General features: G+C 40.8%; 1 long non-coding RNA gene across 2 annotated transcripts in view; it reads right to left on the bottom strand.

Moving 5' to 3' along the window:
* The window catches only part of LOC123590674, a 97,085-nt gene that overhangs the window by 68,353 nt on the left and 1,460 nt on the right, over positions 1 to 27,272 (bottom strand). For both annotated transcript variants that reach the window (XR_006708913.1, XR_006708912.1), the window contains exon 2: positions 17,887 to 18,027. This is a non-coding gene — a long non-coding RNA (uncharacterized LOC123590674). The remainder of the gene's footprint in view (positions 1 to 17,886; positions 18,028 to 27,272) is intronic.

Below are 27,272 nucleotides of genomic sequence, written 5' to 3'. Positions count from 1 at the left end.
AAGATTCTGAAACATCTCGTTGATTATTTTCTACATCAATTATGTGTTGAAATGGTAATGTTTTGAATATATTGGGTAAAGTAAAACACATTATGAAAATGAATCTCATCTGTTTCTTTTTACTTTTTAATGTGGCTACTAGTAAATTTTAAATTACATATATGGCTTGCATTATATTTCTCTTGGACAGTGCTGAATTAGGCAAAGAGGATATAGAGGTGAATACGATCTAGTTCCTTGCCTCAAAAAGAAAATGAAGCACAAAGATATCTCATGGTAAAACAGTATGGAAGTCAAGTGATAGGATCCAAAAGATGTGGAAGAAGGAACAGGGATTACTTAGGAATCTAACAGGAATCTAACTTAGATTGAGGAAAACAAGGAAGACTTCTTAGAGGTGGTGATAGCTGGATATGACCACACCAGGTCTAGCTGGTCCCTAACCAGAGGATTAGGGATTATATAAGTGAGAAAAAATTAAAATAGCTTCCCAATGTAGTAGTTATTATTAGCAAAAGCCTGAAGGGGTAAAACAGTATACTCATGTGGGGAATGAGAAGCAATATGGCTTATAAGGCCGTAAAATGTGAAAAAGGTGTGGCCAGAGATCGGACTAGAGAGGTCAGTTGGATCATAACGGGCCTAATAGAGCATGCTTGGATTGGGACTTATTTTGTAGGTGATGGTACACTCAGCCAGTAAACTATGTAAACTCTAGTCCCAGGAGGTTTTTCTTTCCTAATCTGTTTCAATGGGGACATGGAAACGCTGGTCATTTTTACTGGTTCGCCGAACAGAGTTAGTTGCAGGGACATTTCCTGAGAGATGAATTCTTACAGGGCAGCTGGTTTCATGTCACTAGAATATAACATATTTCAAACTCAAACAGCTGATGTATTTCAGAGCCTGAAGCCTCAAATTTCAGCATTTACTTATTCCACTGATCACTGTCTGATATATATTTGCTTGTGGCTCAGATTTCCCCAATGGAATGGAAATGTCATGAAGCAGAGACTCTGTCTTGTTCATGACTATATCCCTAGCACCTATAACAGAGCCTTTCATATACTAGGTATTCAGTAAATATTTTTGAATATGTAGTGCATTAGATAAGATAGTGGCACCTACTGGCAACATGTAGTATTGCAACCTAGCTCTATTGCCGTATGTAGATACTTGTGTAAGACACTAAAGAAGCCAAATTCCACCAATATGGTGTCATTATTTCTGAACGATGATGACTTTACTGGCTCAAAAAATTAATTTCAGCAAGTAGAAAGTCAAAGGAGGAAAATGCATATCTAGAAAAATGAGGCAGCCTAGTGTTGTGGAAGAAAAAAAACTTTAGACTCTGACAGATTTCAACTCTCAGCTCAGGCTTTCACTTGCTGTGTGACACTGTGAAAAGAAACTCACATCTCTGCGCCTCAGTTTCTTCATCCTGAAAACTGGGTGATAAAACCAATAGCGTTTTGACATTGGAAATAACATAGAGTGTGTTCTTTAAAGGATGGCTAATATTACCTTTAATAGAAGGCTGTAAGAGGTAAGAAAATGGAATGAATGGTTTGCTTATCCTCCTTCACGTTAGTCTAAGAGGATCCTTCCACTCATTCTCATGCATGTGGTTTTTCAGAGAAGGTAGTTTCTTTGCTCATCACATTATAGGTCATTTCCTGGCCTCATATGGTAAGTGAATAAGGAGACAAACAGATTGCTCGGGCTGCTGAGACCAGAAACCTCTCTCAGGAGGTTTTTCAGGCACTAGAAATCAATATCTATTGTCAAGCAGCTTCAAAGCTGATTATCTTGAAATGAATGGTCATGCTTCCTTTTCAGGTCACCATCCTCCTCTTGTTTAAAGGATTGGCTGTAATACATTAGGTTCCTAATTAAGAAAGATGATGCTTGGCAAATGAGCTTTTTGAGCAGAATACTAAACCACTGGAAAACTCTTGTAGCAGGTCTTCTGGCATTCACACAGAGAGAACATATGTGGATAGAGTTGGTGCTGCCTTAATTGGTAGTGGTGTAGGGATTATATTTCACTGCTCTGCTGGGAGTAATAAAGACTGACGTTGTAATCAGTGTGGATGTAAAGAAATAGAAACAGAATCTGAGCTGCTCGGCTATTCAACTAGAGCGAGCTGAAAAGGAAATGGATACTGCCTCCGCTGGTTGAAAATACAGACCCTTCACCTAATAATAAAAATACCCTTGGCAGAATGAAACTGGACCCTACATCTAATAATAGTATCTCTGTTGTGAAGCCAACCTCAATTCAAATTCTTTGTCTGTCCTTTACTACCTGGCTAGCCTAAAGCCTATTGCTTAGCCTACCTGATACCTGGCTTCATCATTTATCAAATAAGATTTTGAAAAATATGATAAATAATTTATTACAACTGGCAAAGCTTCTGGCACAGAGAAAGCTTGCAAACAATGTCAGTTTCTTTCTCCCTTCTCTTTCCCTATGTACTATTCAAAACATCTTTACATCTTCCACAAGTTTCCAAACTGTGGTCTAGATGGACAGAAGAGTTGGGGACTGTGAAACTCCTGATACTATACGTAAAATGTTCTGTGAGTGTTGTCTTTTCCGGTGAGCATGTCTGTGGTTTTCAGCAGATTATCAAAGGGGTTTTTAACCCAAAAACAAGGTTTAAAACTCACGGTCCATATCTATCTTTTATGGTCTCATTCCTGCCTCCTTCTGCACCTTCATTACCTGCCATTTTCCTCCTCATTCATTATACTCAAACTACTCTAACCCGCTCTCTGTTCTTCACACATGCCATGCTCGTTCCTGCCTCAGAGCCTTTTGCTTATTATTCTCTCTGCTCCCTAGATGTGCACATGATAAACTCAGCTCAAATATTACTTCTTGAGATGGTCCTTCCCTGATCTCCCACTCTAAAGAGCACCTCTCCCACCCTGTGCCTTTCTATCATATATATAATCAGTCTATGCAGGATATAGAATGCTGCATAGACTGGGTGGCTTAAACAACAGCCATTTATTTCTCACAGTTCTGGAGCTGGGTAAGTCCAAGATCAAGGTGCTGGCTGATTCAGTTTCTGGTGAGAACTCATGGTTTGCTGATGGCTGCCTTCTCACTGTGTCCTCACATGATGAAGAAAGAGTGATCCCTCTTTTCCTCTTGTTATAAAGCTACTAATTCCATCATGAAGGATTCATCCTCACGACCTCATCAAACCTAATTATTTCCCAAAGGCCCCATCTGCAAATATTATCACATTGTGGGTTAAGGCTTCAATATATGAGTTTTAGGGGGACAAAATCCAGACCATACAATATCATTGTGTTTTATTTACCTCAGAGCATTTATCCTTGCCTTGTTCATTGATCCATTCCCTTATTTTATTTTTACCCAATGTTTCATATGGTATAGAGGAATGTACCCTCCACAAGCATAGGAACTTAGTCTTATTCACTACTGATTCACATCAATTAGAGCAATAATTGGCATGTCAATTGGCATGACAATAGGCATGTCAATTACTGCAAGAATGGATGGATGGATGCTTGGATAGATGCCTGGATGGATGACTTCTGAGTGTACCCTTGTGAGATACGGAAGAAAGCATTTTTCTCCCCATTTTTGCAGATGAAGAAACAAATTTAGATAGATTCAGTGCCTTGGAAAAGGTCTATGCACAGTTATTAAGAGCAGTCTCTGGAGCTGACCACTAGAGTTGAAATCCCAGCTTTACCACTTAAAAACTAGGTAATTTGAGGCAACTTACTTAACCTCTCTGTTTTTCAGTTTTCTCATCTATAAATGCTGATAAAAATACTGTATTATGGTAACCTTAGAACTGTTCATCAACATTCTGGTTCTCTTCTTTCAGACACATGGTAAGATATCTCTTCCATACCCAGTTGAAGTTAGGTATGGCCATGAATTGTGAATTGAGTAACTGTGTCGTTTCCATATGAGAGTTTTTAAGAGCCAGTGCGTAATCTGTCCTTTTCTTCTCCCTGATGTGAAATGTGAAACATTCCAGATGGAGATTTCTCTGTTAGCATGAATCCCGGGGTAAACATAGTGTGGAACAAAATTCCCATGGACCTACAACGAACATACATGAGTTAGAAACAAACCACTGAGATTTGTTTGTTATCACAGCATAACTAGTTTACCCTGACCAATATATATACCAAATCACTTAAGCTCTTGTGAGGATTAAATGAGTTGATGATGGGCACCTGGGTGGCTCAGTCTGTTGAGCATCTGACTTTGGTTCAGGTCATGATCTCACAGTTTGTGAGTTCAAGCTCCACATCAGGCTCCATGCTGACAGCTTAGAACCTGGAGCCTGCTTTGGATTGTGCTTCCCTCTCTCTGCCCCTCTCAGCTCATTCTCTTTCTCCCTCTCTCTCTCTCCCTCTCTCTCTCTCTCTCTCTGAAACATAAACTTAAAAAAAAGATATCTTTGGGGTGCCTGGGTGGCTCAGTCAGTTGAGCGTCCGACTTCAGCCCAGGTCATGATCCTGTGCTTCGTGGGTTCAAGCCCTGCGTCGGGCTCCGTGCTAAAGGATCAGAGCCTGAAGCCTGCTTCAGATTCTGTGTCTCCCTCTCTTTCTGACCCTCCCTTACTCTGTCTCTCTGTCTCCCAAAAATAAATAAACATTAAAAAAATTTTTTTTACATAAAAAAAAACTTCAAAAAATGAGTTGATGAAAGTATCATGTGTAGAACGCTGTCTGGCACATGGTAAACACGACATAAGTGCTTATAATTATTACTTAGTTAAGATTAAACCTAGGACTGGAACTCAGGTTTTCTGAGTAGGATTATGACAGGATTTTCACCTACGAAAATGTTACTCTACGATCTACAAAAGAACATTTGAGAAGGAGAAGAGGTAAGCAGAAGTCTTATCCCTACCTGCCAGCTGCCTCTGGTCCTAAGAAACCTAGTACTAGGAGGATGGCTTCTCCTGAAGACAAGTTCCTGAGCATTGGCCAGAGTGGGTCACTCTGGCCAATGATTTCAGTTTGGGGAGAAGGGCAGCGACTCGTTTTGATGGATTTTTCCTCCAGCAGAGCATCCATCCTTTCCTCTCCTTCTTTCCTTGTGGCCCAGAGTGAAACTGTGCCTTGAATGGAAATTTCCAAGAAGCACTAATTGCCTGGGATATCCTCAGCAGAACAGACAGTTCAAGGTTTGAAAGGAGAGTAAGGCCACTTCTTGCCAATCTGTTTTGTGAGGAAACTTGGTTTGGTAACAGTTGATGCCTCTGGAAAGCTGGGACAGGCTTGAAAGATGACAGTGTGTGGTCCAGTCTAGTTGGTATGATCTTTCATATAACAAGGAGGAACAGGCACCAAAAATAATAAAGGTTGTGGGTAATAAGAGTGATAACTAACTACTATGGTGTGCTTTTTAAATAAATATGCCAGGCCCTTCTCTGAGTGATTTGTGGACCTTAACCCATTTAATCCCACTGCACTATCAGGGAGTTACTAGTTTTGTCATCCTTCTTGTATAGATGAGAAACTGAGGCACAGAGAAGCTAAGGAGTTTGCCACCAGTCACGAGGTAGAGCAAGGATTCAAATCCAAGCAGTTGGGCTCCAGGGTCCATGCTTCCAATCACTATGAGTTATTCTCACCTGTCTCATACTTCCACGCCTTTGCATGTGCTGTTTCCTGTGAATTTTTAAAACTTACATCCGGGACCATCTCACTGTGGAGCTGGCTCTGAGTTCTAATCCCATCCTCCCATTTGAGGGAGGTTTTCTTTCTTTACTTTCTCTTCTGTGAACTCTATGCCTTGATTACAATAAATTTCACATTAAGCCATGAGTGCCTTAGAGACTACATCTTAATAATCTTAGCATCTTTGGTATCTGGCACAGTCCCTGGCACAAAATAAAAGCTAATTTATTGTTAATGAGTTGACATGCAAGGATTTGAAAACCATGAGCACACAGAAGACAGTAGAACATACCAATGGAGAGTATAGACTCTGGAGTCAGACCACTTAGCCTCAAATACCAGCCATCAATTTTCATAACTCACAGGTATGACCATGGAAATGGTTGTGGGGTTTTTTTTGTGCCTCAGTTTGTGTGTCTATACAATGGGAACAATAACAATATAAACCTTAATTGGTCACTGCATGGATTAAATGAAATGATGTAGCAAAGAACTTAACCTGGGTCCTGGAACGTAATAAGTTAATGAGTGTATGCTTAATAAATGTTAGCTCCTTCTGCCTGAGCATCCTGGTACATGTCACAGTGAAGGTGCATTATAGCCATGCCTATCACTGACTAAAAAGAAAATAGCTCAGATGAACAAGGCTAAATGATGACAACTTGGCAGACTAAGGGGTATAAACCAATCTATCTGTAAAGCCGCTATACTCTAGTAATTTAGTACATGCCCAACAGCAATCAGCACATGCTTAACATTTTCCATTCAGATGGATGGAGGTTGAGCAGTCAAAAATGGGGAAAAAAGAAATAACCCTGAGAAAATTGATTACACCATTACCAGTTATCTTCTGGGACCATAATAATGTAGCTTTCATTATTTCTTTTATATGCCAGTCTCTTACTGCAAATTGAAAATAGTACATGCAATTCAGATATCTCTGAAAAAGAACCTCGTTTTGAAAAGAAATGGAAACAAAACAATGGTGTAAAAGCACATTCATCCTCATTGGATGTGAACTACAATTTATTTATACTCAGCATGCAAGCAGAATTTCAGGTGAAGAATATTCAGTATTCAAGTTTACAATATTGACCCAATAAACTAAAAATGGGTCATTGAAATTATTTTAATAACTGGACTAGAGGTGAAGACAGTCAGCCAAAAAGCATAACATGTTCTAATCTCTGTGTCAAGATTAGCTGATATGATATACACAGTATATGTTTAGGATCGACATGCTAATTGTGTTCATTGGAAAAGGAATGGAAAAAATACCCCTTCCCTTCCTATCTCCTCAAGGAAAAAAGACAGAAATGTTGGAAATTCATCATGTTTTCTGTGAGATTAGTAGTATGGCTCAATACTGAAGGAAGATATTTAGCTTAAAAAAATCTTTGAGCCTGCGAACTCTCTTTGAGCCATTACCTTCTCATCTACAGAAAATGCTGCTTCCAGACACAGACTGCCCTCCATATCACCAACTTGGGATATCAAAAATATTGAGAAGCAGTAAAGTGTTGTGTTTAAGGGTTCAGATTTTGGGTCTAGATAGCCTAGGTTCAAATCTTAGTTTTAAATTTTTTTTTTCAACGTTTTATTTATTTTTTGGGACAGAGAGAGACAGAGCATGAACGGGGGAGGGGCAGAGACAGAGGGAGACACAGAATCGGAAACAGGCTCCAGGCTCTGAGCCATCAGCCCAGAGCCCGACGCGGGGCTCGAACTCACGGACCGCGAGATCTTGACCTGGGTGAAGTCGGACGCTTAACCGACTGCGCCACCCAGGCGCCCCTCAAATCTTAGTTTTAAAATTGCTATGGGGCCATGGGAAAGTTACTTAGGTTCCTCACTTTATAATGGAGATAATAATAGCACTTAGATCATGGAACTGTCGTAAGGAATTAGTAAATTAAAATGTTTCCTGCATAATAATCTCACAATAAATTTTAATTATTATTATGTGTCTAGAATATATTACTCATATATATCCTCGACAAAAGGAATGAAAAGAAGTATAATAACAATAATAACGCATAGCACTTTCAAATAAACTAACATTTTTTAAAAATTTACAAAAAATAAAGGAGAGCCTGGGTGGCTCAGTTGGTTAAGCATCCGACTTCGGCTCAGGTCATGATCTCATGGTTCCTGAGTCCAAGCCCCACGTTGGGCTCTGTGCTGACAGCTCAGAGCCTGAAGTCTGTTTCAGATTCTGTATCTCCCTCTCTCTACCCCTCCCCTGCTTGTACTCTGTCTCTCTGTCTCTGTCTCTCTCTCTCAAACATAAATAAACATTAAAAAATTAAAAAAATAATAATGCAGAGCACTTTCAATGTTACAGGTTCAGTTTTGAACAGCTTCTGTATATTAACTCTCTTTTTTTTTTTTAATTTGAGAAAGAGAGAGAAGGCATACAAGCAGAAAAGAGGGGTAGAGGGAGAGAGAGAAAATCTTAAGCAGGCTCCATGCTAAACATGGAGCCTGACACAGGGCTTTATCCCACTACTCTGGGATCATGACCTTAGCCGAAATCAAGAGTTGGATGCTCGACCGGCTGAGCAACCCAGGCACCCTGTATATTAACTCTTTTGTCCTCCTAATAGACTTTGAGGTAGTATATCAGCTAGTGGTGAAGCAACTTGTCCAGGGTCACACAGCTAGTGAGTAGCATACCAGGATGTGAACTCTGACAGTCTGACTATAGAGCTCCCATTATTTTCCTCACTTCTATCAAGGAGTTTTATTTTTTTTTTTTACTTTTTAATATGAAATTTATTGTCAAATTGGTTCCCATACAACACCCAGTGCTCATCCCAACAGGGGCCCTCCTCAATGCCCATCACCCACTTTCCCCTCCCTCCCACCCCCCATCAACCCTCAGTCTATTCTCAGTTCCCAAGAGTTTCTTATGGTTTGCCTCCTTCCCTCTTTGTAACTTTTTTTTCCCTCTTCCCTCCCCTGTGGTCCTCTGTTAAGTTTCTCAGGATGCACGTAAGAGTGAAAACATATGGTATCTGTCTTTCTCTGTATGACTTATTTCACTTAGCATCACACTCTCCAGTTCCATCCATGTTGCTACCAAAGGCCATATTTCATTCTTTCTCATTGCCAAGTAGTATTCCATTGTGTATATAAACCACAACTTCTTTATCCATTCATCAGTTGATGGACACTTAGGCTCTTTCCATCATTTGGCTATTGTTGAAAGTGCTGCTATAAACATTGGGGTACAAGGGCCCCTATGCATAAGTACTCCTGTATCCCTTGGGTAAATTCCTAGCAGGGCTATTGCTGGGTCATAGGGTAGATCTAGTTTTAATTTTTTGAGGAACCTCCCACTGATTTCCAGAGCAGCTGCACCAGTTTGCATTCCCACCAACAGTGCAAGAGGGTTCCCGTTTCTCCACATCCTCTCCAGCATCTATAGTCTCCTGATTTGTTCATTTTGGCCACCCTGACCAGTATGAGGTGATATCTCAGTGTGGTTTTGATTTGTACTTCCCTGATGAGGAGTGACGTTGAGCATCTTTTCATGTGCCTGTTGGCCATCTGGATGTCTTCTTTAGAGAAGTGTCTATTCATGTCTTCTGCCCATTTCTTCGCTGGATTATTTCTTTTTCGGGTGTGGAGTTTGGTGAGTTCTTTATAGATTTTGGATACTAGCCCTTTGTCCGATATGTCATTTGCAAATATCTTTTCCCATTCTGTCAGTTGCCTTTTAGTTTTGTGGATTGTTTCCTTTGCAGTGCAGAAGCTTTTTATCTTCATGAGGTCCCAATAGTTCATTTTTGCTTTTACTTCCCTTGCCTTTGGAGATGTGTCAAGTAAGCAATTGCTGCGGCTGAGGTCAGAGAGGTTTTTTCCTGCTTTCTCCTCTAGGGTTTTGATGGTTTCCTGTCTCACATTCAGGTCCTTCATCCATTTTGAATTTATTTTTGTGAATGGTGTAAGAAAGTGGTCTAGTTTCATTCTTCTGCATGTTGCTGTCCAGCTCTCCCAGCACCATTTGTTAAAGAGACTGCCTTTTTTCTATCGGATACTCTTTCCTGCTTTGTCAAAGATTAGTTGGCCATACTTTTGTGGGTCCACTTCTGGAGTCTCTATTCTATTCCATTGGTCTATGTGTCTGTTTTTGTGCCAATACCATGCTGTCTTGATGATTACAGCTTTGTAGTAGAGGCAAAAGTCTGGGATTGTGATGCCTCCAGCTTTGGTCTTCTTCAATATTACTTTGGCTCCTTGGGGTCTTGTGTGGTTCCATACAAGTGTTAGGATTGCTTGTTCTAGCTTCGAGAAGAATGCTGGTGCAATTTTGATTGGGATTGCATTGAATGTGTAGATTGCTTTGGGTAGGATCGACATTTTAACAATATTTATTCTTCCAATCCCTGAGCACGGAATGTTTTTCCATTTCTTTGCATCTTCTTCAATTTCCTTCATAAGCTTTCTACAGTTTTCAGCATACAGATCTTTTACATCTTTGGTTAGGTGTATTCCTAGGTGTTTTATGATTCTTGGTGCAATTGTGAATGGGATAAGTTTCTTTATTTGTCTTTTGTTGCTTCGTTATTAGTGTATAAGAATGCAACTGATTTCTATACATTAATTTTGTATCCTGCGACTTTGCTGAATTCATGTATCAGTTCCAGCAGACTTTTGGTGGAGTCTCTTGGGTTTTCCATGTATAGTATCATGTCATCTGCAGAAAGTGAAAGCTTGACTTCATCATAGCCAATTTTGATGCCTTTGATTTCCTTTTGTTGTCTGTGATGCTAGAACTTCCAACACTACGTTAAACAACAGCGGTGAGAGTGGACATCCCTGTCGTGTTCCTGATCTCAGGGGGAAAGCTCTCAGTTTTTCCCCATTGAGGATGATATTAGCTGTGGGCTTTTCATAAATGGCTTTTATGATGTTTAAGTATGTTCCTTCTATCCTGACTTTCTCGAGGGTTTTTATTAAGAAATGATGCTGAATTTTGTCAAATGCTTTTTCTGCATCGATTGACATGTCAATAAGACATATGGGTCTTCTCTTCTCTTTTATTAATGTGATGTATCACACTGGTTGATTTGCGAACATTCAACCAGCCCTACAGCCCAGGAATGAACCCCGCTTGATCATGGTGAATAATTCTTTTTATATGCTGTTGAATTGGATTTGCTAGTATCTTGTTGAAAATTTTTGCATCCATATTCATCAGGGATATTGGCCTGTAGTTCTCTTTTTTTGCTGGGTCTCTGTCTGGTTTGGGAATCAAAGTAATGCTGGCTTCATAGAATGAGTCTGGAAGTTTTCCTTCCCTTTCTATTTTTTGGAACAGCTTGAGAAGGATAGGTATTATCTCTGCTTTAAATGTCTGGTAGAATTCCCCAGGGAAGCCATCTGGTCCTGGACTCTTACTTGTTGGGAGATTTTTGATAACTGATTCAATTTCTTCTCTGGTTATGGGTCTGTTCAAATTTTCTATTTCTTCCTGTTTGAGTTTTGGAAGTGTGTGGGTGCTTAGCAATTTATCCATTTCTTCCAGGTTGTCCAGTTTGTTGGCATATAATGTTTCATAGTATTCCCTGATAATTGCTTGTATTTCTGAGGGATTGGTTGTAATAATTCCATTTTCATTCATGATTTTATCTATTTGGGTCCTCTCCCCTTTTTTTTTTGAGAAGCCTGGCTAGAGGTTTATCAATTTTGTCTATTTTTTTCAAAAAACCAACTCTTGGGGCGCCTGGGTGGCGCAGTCGGTTAAGCGTCCGACTTCAGCCAGGTCACGATCTCGCGGTCCGTGAGTTCGAGCCCCGCATCGGGCTCTGGGCTGATGGCTCAGAGCCTGGAACCTGTTTCTGATTCTGTGTCTCCCTCTCTCTCTGCCCCTCCCCCGTTCATGCTCTGTCTCTCTCTGTCCCAAAAATAAATAAACGTTGAAAAAAAAAATTAAAAAAAAAAACAAAACCAACTCTTGGTTTCATTGATCTGCTCTACAGTCTTTTTAGATTCTATATTGTTTATTTCTGCTCTGATCTTTATTATTTCTCTTCTTCTGCTGGGTTTATGGTATCTTTGTTGTTCTGCTTCTACTTCCTTTAGGAGTGCTATTAGATTTTGTATTGGGGATTTTTCCTGTTTCTTGAGATAGGCCTGGATTGCAATGTATTTTCCTCTCAGGACTGCCTTCACTGCATCCCAAAGCTTTTAGATTGTTGTATTTTCATTTTTATTTGTTTCCATATATTTTTAAATTTCTTCTCTAATTGCCTGGTTGACCCATTCATTCTTTGGTAAGGTGTTCTTTAACCTCCATGCTTTTGGAGGTTTTCCAGACTTTTTCCTGTGGTTGATTTCAAGTTCATAGCATTGTGGTCTGAAAGTGTGCATGGTACGATCTCAATTCTTTGATACTTATAAAGGGCTGTTTTGTGACCCAGTATGTGATCTATCTTGGAGAATGTTCCATGTGCACTTGAGAAGAAAGTATATTCTGTTCCTTTGGGATGCAGAGTTCTAAATATATCTGTCAAGCCCATCTGATCCAATGTGTCATTCGGGGCCCTTGTTTCTTTATTGATTCTGTGTCTAGACGATCAATCCATTGCTGTCAGTGGGGTATTAATGTCCCCTAAAATTACCACATTCTTATCAATAAGTTTGCTTATGTTTGTGATTGTTTTATATATTTGGGAGTAGAGCTCCCATTTTTGAGCATTAACTCTATCTTCACTTCTTTTGAGCACTATGCCTGAATTTATTCACTATTCACTCAAAATATATTCACTGAGAATCTACTCTGGGCTAAGTACCAACCCACTTTGAGATATATTACTAAAAAATAGAGACACAGAGTCTTTCCCTCACAAATATTTAATATACTTAATATATATTTGTTTCTTTTAAGTTTGTACATGTTCATTTTGTTCATATGGATAATACTATATCCAGGTCTATAAGTCTTTATGAAGTCTAAACATTTGGTTTTATTTCTTTTACCTTTCCCCTACCAGCTGAAAATATACACATTTGGAACCCTAATGTCTTGTACAATTCAGCACCAGGGACAGCAGACAAAAACCTATTAGAATTAGGAACATCCTTCCTCTCAGAATTCATAAAGATTTGATATTTCAGAACACACACACACACACAAATTAAATATCCAGAAAGATCTTAGGAAGAATCCTAGAAATTACCAAATACAAGTCCCTGGAACAGAGAGGGATATTTGCATCCACGAGGCCACACATCTGAAGCCAAGAACTAAGTTCCTAGAACTAATCTAGTTATAATTCATCTCAAGTGTATTGGTGTCACCAAGCAGAAGAATTGTGTATATATTTAGTGACATGCGTATGGCATGCAGTGACAATTCCTTAAACAGGAATCAAGAAAGAAGTCAGGTACTCTGGTTTTAGCTCCAAAAGAATCCTTATTTAGTCAGTTAGGAAGATTCATTTCCTAATATTGTTATTTACTATCTCCTATCCCCTATATCCTTCCTAATATATTTGAATTTGAAAGCATGGGTGGAAACAAGTTTCAAGGTTCATTAGAGGAGAAACAGATCCAAGTTACTACCGACCCTGATTCAGACACTGCATTTCTTTGACATCATTGAGTACATTAGAATTCTTTCCAGCCTATCAGTGTTTATTAGATTTGATGCTGCCTAATTCTGACGTCCCAGAGGAAGGTGACTCACTCCCAGTAAGCATGTTATCAGTCTCTAAGGACATGTCTAATCTGGATGACATCATCTTGTCTGGAAGATACATTTTAGGTAGATAGTTCTCAGAGCTCATGAAAGGAAAACTTTCCATTTGCGTGCTTCACTAATCCCATTCCATTAAAGCAGCTATGAGAGGCTGAAAGGGAAAAGAATGTGCCTCTGTGAAGGAATACAGATTTATAGATTTAATCACTGAAGACTACATTTATTATAATAGTCAGTGTAAAGGTCTTCAAGGAGTCTCTATTGATATAAATAAGGATCACCCTAAATCTTTCTCCTCCAAGATGCTTCCAACAATTATTCAAGTACTAGCTATGTAATCATGGAAAGTTACTCAAGTCCTCTGAGTCTCGGTTACCTCTTTTGTATAATGAGGACTGTCTGACTTGTGATTCCTCACTGGGGCACTGTGAGGAATAATGAGATAATTTGCCACCACATGGTATAAAACAGTGGCAGGCAGAAGCAGAGGAAATGGGGCACAGGTGACTTACTCCCTTAAGGGGGCTGAAATACATTTTTTTTATAGAAAAAGCATGAAGGAAATCTCCATAAACACTGGCATAAAGATTTTCCTTGTCACTGCCAATGAATTTCTTCAACCGCCCAAATGTTAAAAAGCCATGAGATCTGAAGTCAGAATTGGCCTCAAACCTCATATCTAGCATAGATTAGCTACTATTCCTCCCTTCTTTCCCAACTTTTACTTCCTCAGGCTACAAAAACATAATTATTGTGCTGGAATATAGCTAGCTGAGCCAGCTAGGCCGGTAGAGCATACAACTCTTGATCTTGGGGTTGTGAGTTCAAGCCTCATGTTGGGTGTAGAGATTATTTAAAAATAAAATCTTTTAAAAAAATTAAAGCAAAAAGAATCAATCTAGTTACCTGGATTAAAAGATGGATAATAATTCAGGGTCTAGCAGTGGTTTGGCTTAAATTCTGACTCTACCAGTCACAAGCTGAGTGACTTTGGGCAAGTATCTAAATCTCTCTGATCCTGGATTTACACATCAGTAAAATGTGGATAATATCAACAACCATCTTATGAGGATGTTATGACATTGAAAATTTTAATAGGTATAAAGCATTTAGAACAGTATCTGACACATAATAGGGGCTCAATAAGTGTCACAAGATAGAGAACATGCCAACCAGACATAAAGTAGCTAGGCCCTTCGAGTAGGTACCCCCTTTACTAACTTCCCAGACAGAAGACTAAAGACAGGATTTTTTTTCTCTTCTGTAGATCTGCTTATTATGAAACCATAACTTATTTTTCATTTACATATTTTTCTTAAGGCCATTTTGTGCAGTTGATAACTGTAATCATCAGTATGGGGGAGATCTCATCAGAGATATTTTATTCTACATCACAAGGATGTGTGAAGGAGTGAATTCTATGGAAGGAAAGGAAAGGTGGGAGGCGGTCCGAATGAAGGAGCAAGAGACACAGGCATTAAAGAAAAGTGAGGAAGAAGGCTTGAAACAAAGCTTTGTCCTCTCCTCCTAACGTTTACAAATGCTAACCTCAACCTTGGTTGATTCAGCCAGCTCACCATGCCTTCTTGTTGACATGAGTTCACAGCACAGAAACATAATAGGAATAGCTTGAATGAGCTTGTTTATGATGAGAAGGGGAGAGAGACACAGTAAGGAAACCTCTAGTTAGGAGAGACAGGAGGTCCAAACGTCCTCAAGTTCTGTGGGACAGTTATAGGAATACCATAGGAATATCATTACAGTGGCTGTTTATGGGACTATGATCTGTAGTACAGATGATACCCCCAAACACACACGTGAAAGACACAAGATTTATCAGCATGTCTAGGTTCCCAGCCTCCATATGCTCTACATCACCCCCATTCAAACCCTTTTGTTTTTTTTGTTTTTTTTACTCTTCAGCAATTAGTTGAGTTTTGGCCTACTATTCCTGTTATTAGGGTTTTATGACATAAGTTCAGAAGAATTGAAAGAATGTGAATGGAGAGACAGGTCTAGAGATCCAAAATGAAGGAAAAGAGAAAAAAAAGCTACAAAAGCCATAGGGGCTGGGTGTTAGGGTCTGAGGCATTTCATTAGAATGGATTCTGGAGCACCCATGGGGGTGAGACAGAATGGAGAGGATTGGAGGGGATCTTAGAGAGTTGCTCTAGGTTGTAAAATGGACTCCTTTTATTGGTCCTCAAGAGGGCCAAGTATCATTTAAAATTCCTTTAAAATTCCTTCTGATTGCTAGATTGGACTTTCAAAAATATGACTTTATTTAGAGATTAACCCACGGTCCAGTAATCAGGGTTATTTACGGGCAAACTTCAGTCTAGAACTTCACTCCCACTCACTAAAGACGTGGGTTAGGACACGCAAGCCCCTTTATTCCATTAAAGGCAAACCACTTTGCTCTTCTCAAGAAAGACTTGTTGGTGGGGGCACCAGGGTGGCTCAGTCAGTTGAGTGTCCGACTTCGACTCAGGTCATGATCTCAGGGTTCATGGGTTCGAGCCCCATGTCAGGCTCTGTGCTGACAGCTCAGAGCCTGGAGCCTGCTTCAGATTCTATGTCTCCCTCTCTCTCTGCCCCTCCCCTGCTTGCACTCTGTCTCTCTCCCTCTCAAAAATAAATATACATTCAAAATTTTGAAAAAAAAAATTGTTGGTGAAGGCAAGTGAGAAAATATCAGCAAGTTTTATTTAAACTTTGGGAATAACGTTTAAAGGGAATAAAACAAATCCTCAGTCTTTGCTTGAGCAGAAGGAGGAGGCATTTTGCTACCACCTTTAACTCCTAAGGGGAAGAAAAGCCAGTCAATAGATGACCTGTTTAAATTGGATGAGAGTTGACATGATCCTTACATCATCAGGGAAATTAACAACTCGAAGAATAGGAAACGCATATCCCTTGAGACAGTTGCAAGAAAAATTGCTCAGAAATGTCTGTGCTGGGGACTCATGGGGAGTGCAGCTGGAACAGAAGCCAGACCTGGAGTTTCCTAGACCAGTGTGTGACAGCCAGGATGGTGAACAGCCTTCTCTGGCACAAGCAGGGCCCAAAAGAATGAAAAAGGATCTGGGGTTACAAATTATGGTCTGGGATGGTGGACTTAGAGCTGGGCAAAGAGAATCAGAGCTGACTTCCTGAGAGGAGAAGGCTGTGTCTGGCTAGGAAGCAGTCCATCACCCAGCAAACCTTAGCCCAGCACCTGCTAGTCAGATTACATATCAGAATCTCTAGGGACTATCTTTAGAAATGCACATTCCTGCACCTTACCTGTGGAGACCCTGATTAAGAAGATCTCAGATGAGGCCTGGGCATGATTTTTCATTTTCATACAATTCTGGTGAAACTTACTCATATGCCAAAATTTCAGAACTGCCAGTTAAGGCAATCACAACTATTCCCTTTCTAACCAGACCATTAAAGCAATGATTCCACTTGTCACAAACTAGTCAATCAGGGACTTTTTTTTTGTTTTCATTTCCATAGTAAACTCTTTTCAGGACAAAATGAAGAAAAGTCTCACAATCTCTCCTAAAAGACCATGCAATCTTCTCTTCCTCCTCCCTTCTTCTTCCTCCTCCTCCTTCTGCTGCCTCCCATCCTCCTCCTCCTTCTTTTTAATTTCACACCAAAAACAAAATAGAGCTATAATGTGTACACAACCTACATCAAAACATAAATAGGTTTTGCCACATAGCTGTCTTCAAGCAACTTTTGAGAGACAATCATGTAGACTCAGGAATGCATGAGGGAGTCATGAGTGTTTCAGAAAGAGTACTGAGAGGCGGAAACAAGAAGCAAACATCTCACTCAGTGTTTAGAGATGGTTCCCATTAGGATTTGGGCTATAAAGGACCCATAGCACTCCAAGCTCAATTCAGAGGATTCTAGCAGGATCAGGAAAGGCATGGTGGTGGCTAAGGGGCAATGAGACCAGGGGCTTCGAGGACCCAAGTGGCAAGAGTCAGGAACAGCCAGTGTCCGAAGGTTGGGGCCTTGATGTCAGCTGGCCAATCAAAGACACATCATCTGTGATTGACAGCATAGTGCTTCCCAAATACCAGCTCCTGGACATCAGAAGTAGCCAAGGAACTAGCTTAAAATACAGATTCCCAGGCCTCACCCCATTATGATCCTTGCCACTTTCTGTCTTATTTATGGTAATCATCTGCTCAGTCCATAAACGTGTATAAAGTGCCTACCACATGCTCACCAGTCTGCTAACTGCATGACAACAGGAAATGCATCTGATTTGCTCAGCCTCCATGGCTACTACGGTGCCTAACTAAAAACAATATCCACTCATTCAAAAAAATGCATGGAAGTGCTTACTATCTGCCAAGCTGAGCTAGGCACTGGGGCCACAATGATTAATAAGTATGCTCACTATACCAGGTCCAGTGGGGGAGACAGCCCAGCGGTCAATACGTCACATCAACTTGACAAGTGCTTGAACAATACACATCGATATTTCTTACCTTCTGAATCTACCCCACACAGGAGCCAAGGAGATTATCCTAAAACACAAATCCAGCCATGATACTGCTTGAAGAAAGTCAATAGTTCTCCTACGATTCCTCTTCCCAAAGAAGGTCTGTAGACTCCATGTAGACAGATGTCTAGAAAGGAAGTTTTCATGGTCAAATAACTGTGGAAGACTCTGGGATAAATTAAGTTAAATGAATCAAGTTTATTTTTTTAAGTTTATTTATTTATTTTGAGAGAGCACGCATAAGTGGGGAGGGGCAGAGAGAGAGGGAATCCCAAGCAGGCTCCACACTGACAGCACGGAGCCCAATGCAGGGCTTGAACCCACGAACCATGAGATCATGACCTGAGCCTAAACCAAGAGTCTGACGTTCAACTGACTAAGCCACCCTGGCGTCCCTGAATCAAATTTTTTTAATAAAGGATTATGATACTAATGAGTCTTCTAAATCTCTAAAAGAGGGGATAAGTAAAAAAAAGGGGGGGAAGTAATATTCAGCACATTATCATTCTTAGTTGACTGTGGCCCTTTTTGGGCACATCTTAAATAATGGTGCTTAGAGAACAGACTTTGGGAAATTCTGGCTGGCCACATCATGCCCAACATTCGCATTATGTGTCATAGGGTTCCCCGTGACCTCCTGCACAAGCCTCTGCTTCCTGCTCTGGTTCTTGCACTTTACTAAAACCAAACTCCCTCTTACTTCTAAGACTTTATGCATGTTGCCTGCCCCCCAACACACACACACACACACACACACACACACACACACACACACACACACATTCTTCAAGCCCTGTAACATCCTTCAGGGCACACAGAATTTGCCTGAAGACAATACATGTCCTTGAAGAGTCAGCTCAGACATCAGTTCCACCAGAAGTTTCTGCTGTTCAGCTGCTTCTTCTGTATGTCCTCAGAGTCCTCTCTCATGATTCCCACACAGCACTCAGTGTGCTATGTGATCATGGTCCTGCTAGACCATGAGTTTCTGAAGGGAAGGAGTCTTTATAAGGTTTTGTTTCTCTCCTATACCGGAATTTCTCAACCTTGGCACACTGGACATTGGAGCTGGGTAATTCTTTGTTGTGAGAGGCTGTCCTGGACACTGTAGGATGTTTAGTGGCATCCTTTGCCTCTATCTATTAGATGCCAGTAGCCTCCCTGTCACATTACCCTCTTCCCCCAAGTCACAAGAATCAACGATGTCTCCAGACATTGTCCGATATTTCCTGGAAGAACAAAACCATCCCTAGCTGAGAACGACTGTTCTATATCTAGTGCAGTGCCTGGCACTCATGAAACGAATATTTACAGAACATGTACCTCTTGTCAGACCTTTTCCAGACACAGGTAATAATACAACTGTGAACAAAACACCTGCCCCACCTTTAAGCTGCAGGAGTCGAGAAGTAAATGGACGTGATTACAATTGTAATAATAAACATAGTTCTATGATGGCTGAGAAAGACTTGTCTATTTTGTTCATTTTTATACCTCCCAGCTCCTAGGACAGTACCTAGTACATCCTGAGAGCTCAAATAAATATTTGTTGATGAATCCTATTAGCTAAAATTTACAGAGCACTTATTATGTGCCAGAAACTGTTCTAAACATTTTATGTATATTAAATTATTTTAGCTCCATAATGAGCCTATGAGGGTCTATTACTATACTCATTTATAGATAAGCAAACTAAAGCATAGACATTTTAAATCACTTGGCAATGATCATGTAATGAGTGCAAGACAGGGTCAAGGCTTGAACTCTGGCAAGGTGCCTGGTTCCAGAGTCCAAGCTCAAGTGCCCCACATGTTTTTACCAAGGATGACCAATACTGATGGAAACTTCCTTTGGACAGGCTTAACAACAACACAATCGAGTTGTTTCTTTTATCTCATCCTTAGCACCATTTTATTTGAGAAAACTTGAAGCACAGAAAGGTTAAGTAATCTGAATTCTCCCATAAATGGTAAGTGCCTAAGCTGACTTTTATGCTCTGACTGTGGGACCTGTGCCCTTAACCACTATGCTATACTGCCCTAAATATGGAAGCATAATAAGCATAACTGTTAGATGACTGAGGAATGGTCTACATGCCTTCTGCATCCCCCACCCACTACACAGAGAGCCTAATATATAGATGGTGCCCCATTAATGATTTTTAAATGAGGACAGTAAAGTATAAGGGATGGAACACTTGGTTAGGGATCAGATCTGACTTGTCCTGATTCTGCCTTGGAGTTGCTGTGCGACCTTGAAGACTTGACTCCTACACAACCAGGCCCCCACTTAGCTACCTAAAATGGGAGGTTTCAAATTTCCGGAGTTCTCTTCAGCTCTGATGCTGATTCCAGCAGCCATAGTCCTGAGTGAACCCAGAGAGCCCTCTTTCCATCACCGAGGCCAACCAGGTAAAACTCCTCCCCTGACCGTCCTGATTGGTTTGCTCACCTCCTGATGCAGGTGCTGTTTTGGTTGCCTGGTAACATGATGATGGAGATTGCCAGTTCCCAGAGGAGAAATGAATGAATGATTAGAGATATTCACACCAGGAGCAGTGGCCACAGCCAGAGAAGCACATTGTAGATTTCATAACTCCACCTGTCTGGAATGTGCTTTTCACATAATGCTGATACAGCAGCCTCATGGGGAATCTGGAGGTGGCAAAAATCCTTATGCATGGTCCTATCTGCCCATAAGGACGTGACCCTATCACATAAATCATAAGCACAGAAGTGTATTTTAGTATCACTAATAAAAGATCTCCCTCTGCTCTCTTCCATGTAAAAAACTACTGTTTCCTGTGCTCCACCTGCCTTTAAATGTACATCTAGGTTCTGGATTACTGGACAGGTTGTATACAGTAGAACTGATCCCCATGATCACTCTGAAAAACAGACAGAACTGAAGTTCAGCAGATAGGGAATCCTTCAAAAAACTTAAGAGCAATGCTTCTGAAATAATGTAGATCTGGGTTTAATTCCTGGTTTTGCTACTATAAACTGTGCAGCTTTGAGTTAGTTTCTTAGCTCCTCTGAGCCTTTGTTTCTCCATCTGTAAATTGGGGATATTAATACCTATCTCAAAGTGTCATTGGAAGAACTAAGTAAGATATTAGAGGTTGAAGCACCAGACCAGATGCTGGTACATGTGCACACAATTTTTACCATTATTATTGTTACTGTTTAGGGTCACACACCACTTAAATGATAAAGCTGGGGTTTGAATACAGGTCTCTGGTAATGCCAAGGCCAACTTTTGTTATTATTACTTCATTCCTTCCCTGAAAGGAAAAGCCATAAGCATGCATTCTTTCAGCAAATACTTATGAGTCCCTATGTGATGGTGCTGAAAATGATACCTAACTCTTACACAGCAGTTTTTAGATCAAGCTGTGTTTTTGCATGGATCCTCTCACTTAATATGATGGTCATTTCCCTGATGTCTGGATGGAGATCGTTTTGGAGAAGGCAATGGTCTGTCAATGGTAGAAGCTAAACTCTACTCTTTTCTCAGGAGCTCGAAAGCCAGGAGGGGGAGCCCCATCCCCCAGGGCAGTGGAGCCAGCCCAAGGGCATGCTGGCAAAGGGCAATGAATTACCAGCTTAGGTCCCTGATCCCGTATGTATGAGATATGGGATCTTAGCAGGTTCGTGTACCACTGTAGGCCTCAGTTTTAATAATCTGTAAAATGGGAATGTGTTTATATGCTTACTTCTCAGAGTTGTTGGGATAATTCAGTAAGCGGATGACTGCAGAATGGTCAGCCCAGTGCTCCCCATGGCAGCTGCCACAATGATGATGGCGATCACTATGCCATCCAGAGGCCTGCCTGTACTATGGGTATCTGCCAGGGAAGATGGGCCTAGGTGGAATGCCACAGCCAGCCCATAATCTCTAAGGGTCAGAGGAAAGAGAAGAAAGTGAAAGAGGGAGGAGAAAAGGACCACATTTTACTGTCTTTATAGCTGACTTTGAGAAGATAGGGACAGAGGTGGATGACACACACGGTGGATGCTGTTGTAAAACCCATGGTCCAATAAAGCAGTTGTAGTCTGGGACAAATAAGATAGAGACCAGTAGTGCTTAAGGCTGAGCTCCACACCTCCGGGGCACACTCCCTCATAACCCGGGGATCAAGGGGTCTGCTCATTGTCTGAACTCTAAGTGGTAAGATTTATGTGTTTCTTTTTTGGGAAATCTAAGAGTTGATCATTTCAATGCAAATAAAATGGGGAACACTTGAAGAACACTTATTATATACCAGGTACTGCCCTAATTTATATGTTTTAATAGATTTCATCCTCATGCAACTCCCGAAAGTAATTATTATTATTACCCTCCTTGGGTAGATAAGGAACCTAGGCAAACAGCTTGCCCAAAGTCAAAAACTAAGAAGTAGCAGAACAAGGATTCAAACACGGTATAGTTACAGCTTTCATGTTCTCAACAGCTACAGTTATTGCCTTCCCATGTAGTTAAAGGGGAAAAAAATCCATTCTCAGTGTGGCCTGGCTATTCCTCTGGTGATTGAGCTCGGCTGAAATGACCAGGGTCTGTTTAGAGGCCAACCGATGCAGCGTCATTATTATGTAGGATTTAAGATGGAAGGAAAATGACCTGGAAGGGGTAGGTTCTTTGTTGTGTTCCTGTGCAGACAGAATCCAGACCCTCAAAGTGGTAGAAATGGACAGCAAGGGCGATTTTAATCTAAAAAATAAAAAAATTAGAAAAAATAAAAAGTGGGTTTCCGAATTCCATGCTCGTTCTAAGTCAAATGCAGCTAATATTGAAGTTATGGTGACAGGCACTTTCATGTTTAAGCCTCACAACTGTCCTGCAAAGCTAGTTCTATTACCTTATTTTATAGTGGAAGCACCCAAAGCTTGGAGAAGTGAAGAGGCCAGTCCAAGACGTCACAGCCAGACAGGAAGCTGTGGATGTAGGACTCAAAATCAGCTCAGCAGTGCTCAACCTCGACTACACAATGATGTCACCTGGGATGCTGACAAAATATATACCTGCTAGTGAGAATATATGCCAAAATATATACCAGCAGCGAGAACTACTGCCTCGGTGTTCTCATTGCCCACTCCAGTGGACCTGGCACTCTTTCTGCCCTACTACAGCTGCTTCCCAGTGAGTTGTGGTGAGGGCAAATGTATTAGAACACTACCTTGAAAGTGACTTGATCAGCTAAAACCTTCAAGCACCCTTAATTGCAAAGGAACACCCACTGACATCTGCCTCCCCTTAAGGGGTACTCCAAGGATTTGGAAACTTATTTTTCTGGTTACCATGACAATTTTTTGCAACGTCAGCAAAAATGTTCTGTGCTACAAACAAGCAACCATAAAACCACTCAAAATCTTTAGCTCAGAATCCACCTCAGCTCCAGATCATGCCATGCCCCTTCTGAGCATTTACCTAGGGATTCTAGAAAAGAACTGTAGATGTTACAGCATTCTAAGCACTCCCCTCATTTTACTAGGTAGGGCTCAGAGATGAACTGAATTGCCTCATGTCAGGAAGTAGACTAATATTTTCAGCTTTTCTTTTATTCTATACCCCACCTCCTCATCTTTCTAAGATGTTTTTTAATCCAAAGATGAAATTTATGAAACAAAAAAGTTCTCTCACTTTTACTTTTTTAAAATTTCTTATAAGTCAAATTTATTTTTAATGCTTTTTAATTAATTTATTTAAAAATAAAAATTGTATCTATTTAAGGCATAGAACACGATTATTTGCATATACATAGTGAAATGATTACTACATCAACCCTTTTTGGATAGATTCCAGAGCCCTTTTATTCTTGCACATGTTAAGACATTGTGTCTTAACCCTCGCAGGCTAATTTGCCCTTGTACCCCCTAATCAATCTTTAATTATAGCAATTCATCTTTGTGCAGATTTTAGGCTCCCTGATAGGTAGAGAGGAGGAAATATTGCAAGATCTTTCTTGTGAGCTTAAAACTCTTGCCATGGATGGATAACAAAATTAACTTTGCCCTTGTTGGCAACTGTGAAACTTTCCTGACTCAGGACCTAGGTTCCCACGGCAGCTCTGTCATTCACCAGCTGTGTTATGTGACACGAAGCTGTGCGTGTTAAAAGCAAATATGGCTTTCGTTGTCAGACAGAATTTTGAGTTCCCACCTCAACTATGTATCATCTAAGTGACTTTGTACAAGTCTGTTTCTTTCCCTATGAAATGGGAATAACATCTCTTTAAAAAAATTTTTTTTTTAATATTTATTTATTTTTGAGAGAGACAGAGAGACAGCACGAGAGGCAGAGGGGCAGAGAGAAGAGGAGACACAGAATCTGAAGCAGGCTCCAGGCTCCGAGCTGTCAGCACAGAGCCCGATGTGGGGCTTGAACTCAGAGAGTGCAAGATCATGACCTGAGCTGAAGTCAGCGGCTTAACCAACTGAGCCACCCAGGCGCCCCGGGAATAACATCTCTTTAACAGTGTAGGCCCATGGGTATGAAAAGCATTTAGCACAGTGCCTGGTCACAAAAAGTATTCAATAAATGACAGCTACTATTACTCTAATCCATGAATACTATCTAATCTGCCTACCTCACAGGAGGGTACATGAAATGAGGGACTTTGCAAACTACAGAATTTACATAAAAAGGACTTATTGCTACAGTTGTTTTGTTATTATAAGAACTTGCTCATCTTTTGGGGCGCCTGGGTGGCGCAGTCGGTTAAGCGTCCGACTTCAGCCAGGTCACGATCTCGCGGTCCCTGAGTTCGAGCCCCGCGTCAGGCTCTGGGCTGATGGCTCAGAGCCTGGAGCCTGTTTCCGATTCTGTGTCTCCCTCTCTCTCTGCCCCTCCCCTGTTCAGGCTCTGTCTCTCTCTGTCCCAAAAATAAATAAACGTTGGAAAAAAAAAATTAAAAAAAAAAAAAAAGAACTTGCTTATCTTTTTTTAGATAAGAATAGCAGATCTGAGTTCTTCTTATCAAAAATAAATATATTTTTTAGCCTCCACCACCACCACTCTGTGGGTTTGGATTTCTTACTGAGTTGTAAGACAATGTGTACACCTGTCACTGTGGGTGCATCCATATGCATGCAAATTCCTGAGCTGAATTGTTCCCCAGGGAAAAGATCCTATGACAATATATTTCTTTCCTTCATGGACCCATTGGGAGGATTCTTGGTTAAAAGCAAGAGAAATAATGTAGGCTATTTAACACAAGAAGGGAATTTAGCAGAGATGGACGATTCACAAAATAAAATTAGATGGGGGACAGGGATGGCATGAAGGATCAAGTTTGTGAAATGGGCAGAAATCAAAGGAATCTAGAGGTGTGCCAACAAGATTCAGGACTAAACAGCAATCACTGGTCCAGCCTCCTTAGGCTGCTGCTGCTGCTGCTGCTGCTGCTGCTGCTGCTGTCATCATTAGTCTGATCAATCTCGTGGTCAATCTCTCTCCATCCTTATCACTTTCTGGAGAGACAAAGTCCCAGGAGTGAAAATCTAACTGGCCCAACTCAGGTGACATCCCTCCCTCAAGTATTTTTGGGGACTAGGAGTTAGCAAGTTGTTGAAGGATCTAGCCCTGGGAATTTCCAGGTCTCCCCACCGTGAAAAACTCCCCCCAAAGAAATGTGGAGGCATAAATACAAATATCTTCTAGGAAGCCATCTTTGGTCCAGCTCTCATTTCATTGATGAAGAAGGTTCAGAGAGGTTATCCCATGACCAGGTGTCAAGTCTTCTGACTTCCAACCCCACATTCACTCTCACATAAAAGTCAGAAATTTATAAAGTCGTGAGCTGCTTCTCCAGCTTGAAACACTATCTCAGGGCGGGGACAAAAGGGACTGACTATGGAGAGTCATTATCTGTTTCCAGGCTCTTTTCATTGCATAAGCTCAGCACATAAGAATAAATAATTCTGGAATGCAGCTGACCTCCAATACATGACGGGAGAATCTCATTACTGCTAAACCCTTGATGATAAATATAGAGAACTGGCTATGATACATTGAATTTTCAATAGAAACCACTAAGCACTTCTGCATCTAACTGCCTTTTATCCCCCTTATTCACAGTGCAATAAAAAATAATTTTCCATGCCATAATTTGCCTGGTTTCTCATCTACACTTTTATCCCACTAACCATTTCCTCTTTCCTTTCTTTGTTTAAAACTGATACTAGTGAAGGTTTTTGAATTTATAGGCCTAGACAAGAACATCCTTTCCATTTTTCTCCAAGCAACTCTCCTGTGCACATTTGAAGGCCAATATTCTTAAAAAACAACAACAACAACAACAAAAACTACATATAAGTCCAAATCTTAGAGTTGAGAGAAGTCAGAGCTGTTCTCTGACCTCATTTCACAGGTAGGGGAGACGGAAGCTTAGAAAGGATATTCCAGGGTGGGTAGAGGCAGCGATGGGGCAAAAATCCATGCAGGGTTTATGAGCTGAGATTTCCTTGATCTTCTTCATCTTCTTATGTCCACTACTGTCATTATCCATGTCTGAATAGAAACTCAGGAAGGATCTGAGGTACTGCCTGATCCAGAGGTGGAAAGTAGTAGCCAAAGGAGCAAGTCCAGTCTATGCATGGGTTTGATTTTGCTCAACAATCTTGGTTCACACAGTCCTTTACATTTTTTTTTAAATTAATCGCCAACATTTAAACACTTGGAGATGTAACATAATCTGAATTTTTCTTAATGAAAATTTAATGAAAATCAGATCATCTGGCAACTCAGGGTCCCTACTGCTATACGGCAAACATGCGTTGTTAAGTAACAGCCTGCCCCCTTAGGCAGGTCTACACACACCTCAGTGCACCACAGTCTCTACCCCGCCCTGTTCTATCACACCCTGCCAACTTCACTTATTACATTATTGCCCGTCCCCAACAGTATTAAAGTTTGTGACTCCTGAGCCAGTTTTCCTCCCTTGATTACTGAAGTCGGGTTACTCCCGCTTATTGACTGAAGTCACTTACTAAGGGCCATGCAGTAAGCAGAGATGTTGGAACACAAACTTCCAAGGGCTCTTAGTCCTTGGCTCCGCTTTCTTCTCACATTAGGTGGTCTCATATGGTCCCAGGTCAGAACACTCCCCAGTGCATATCTCCAGCCCCAGCTCACATCTGTGCTTTCTACTTGGGTAACCAGCCCTCACTTTGGACAAGTTGCTCAATCTTTTAGTGCCTTCATTTCCTCCACTGTGATACGGGGACAATGAGAGTCCTTTTCCACCACACAGTTACTATAAGAATTATGTATACAATTGGTTAATATATGTAAAACAATTTGAAGAGAGCCTGGCACAGTTGTTGTAGCTTGCCTAATGGGTTTCTCAAATGTCCATGGTGGAGCCTTTATTTC

Source organism: Leopardus geoffroyi, chromosome B4 (assembly GCF_018350155.1).
Source record: "Leopardus geoffroyi isolate Oge1 chromosome B4, O.geoffroyi_Oge1_pat1.0, whole genome shotgun sequence".
Classification (NCBI taxonomy): Eukaryota; Metazoa; Chordata; class Mammalia; order Carnivora; family Felidae; genus Leopardus; species Leopardus geoffroyi.
This window is presented reverse-complemented; position numbering and strand designations above follow the sequence as displayed.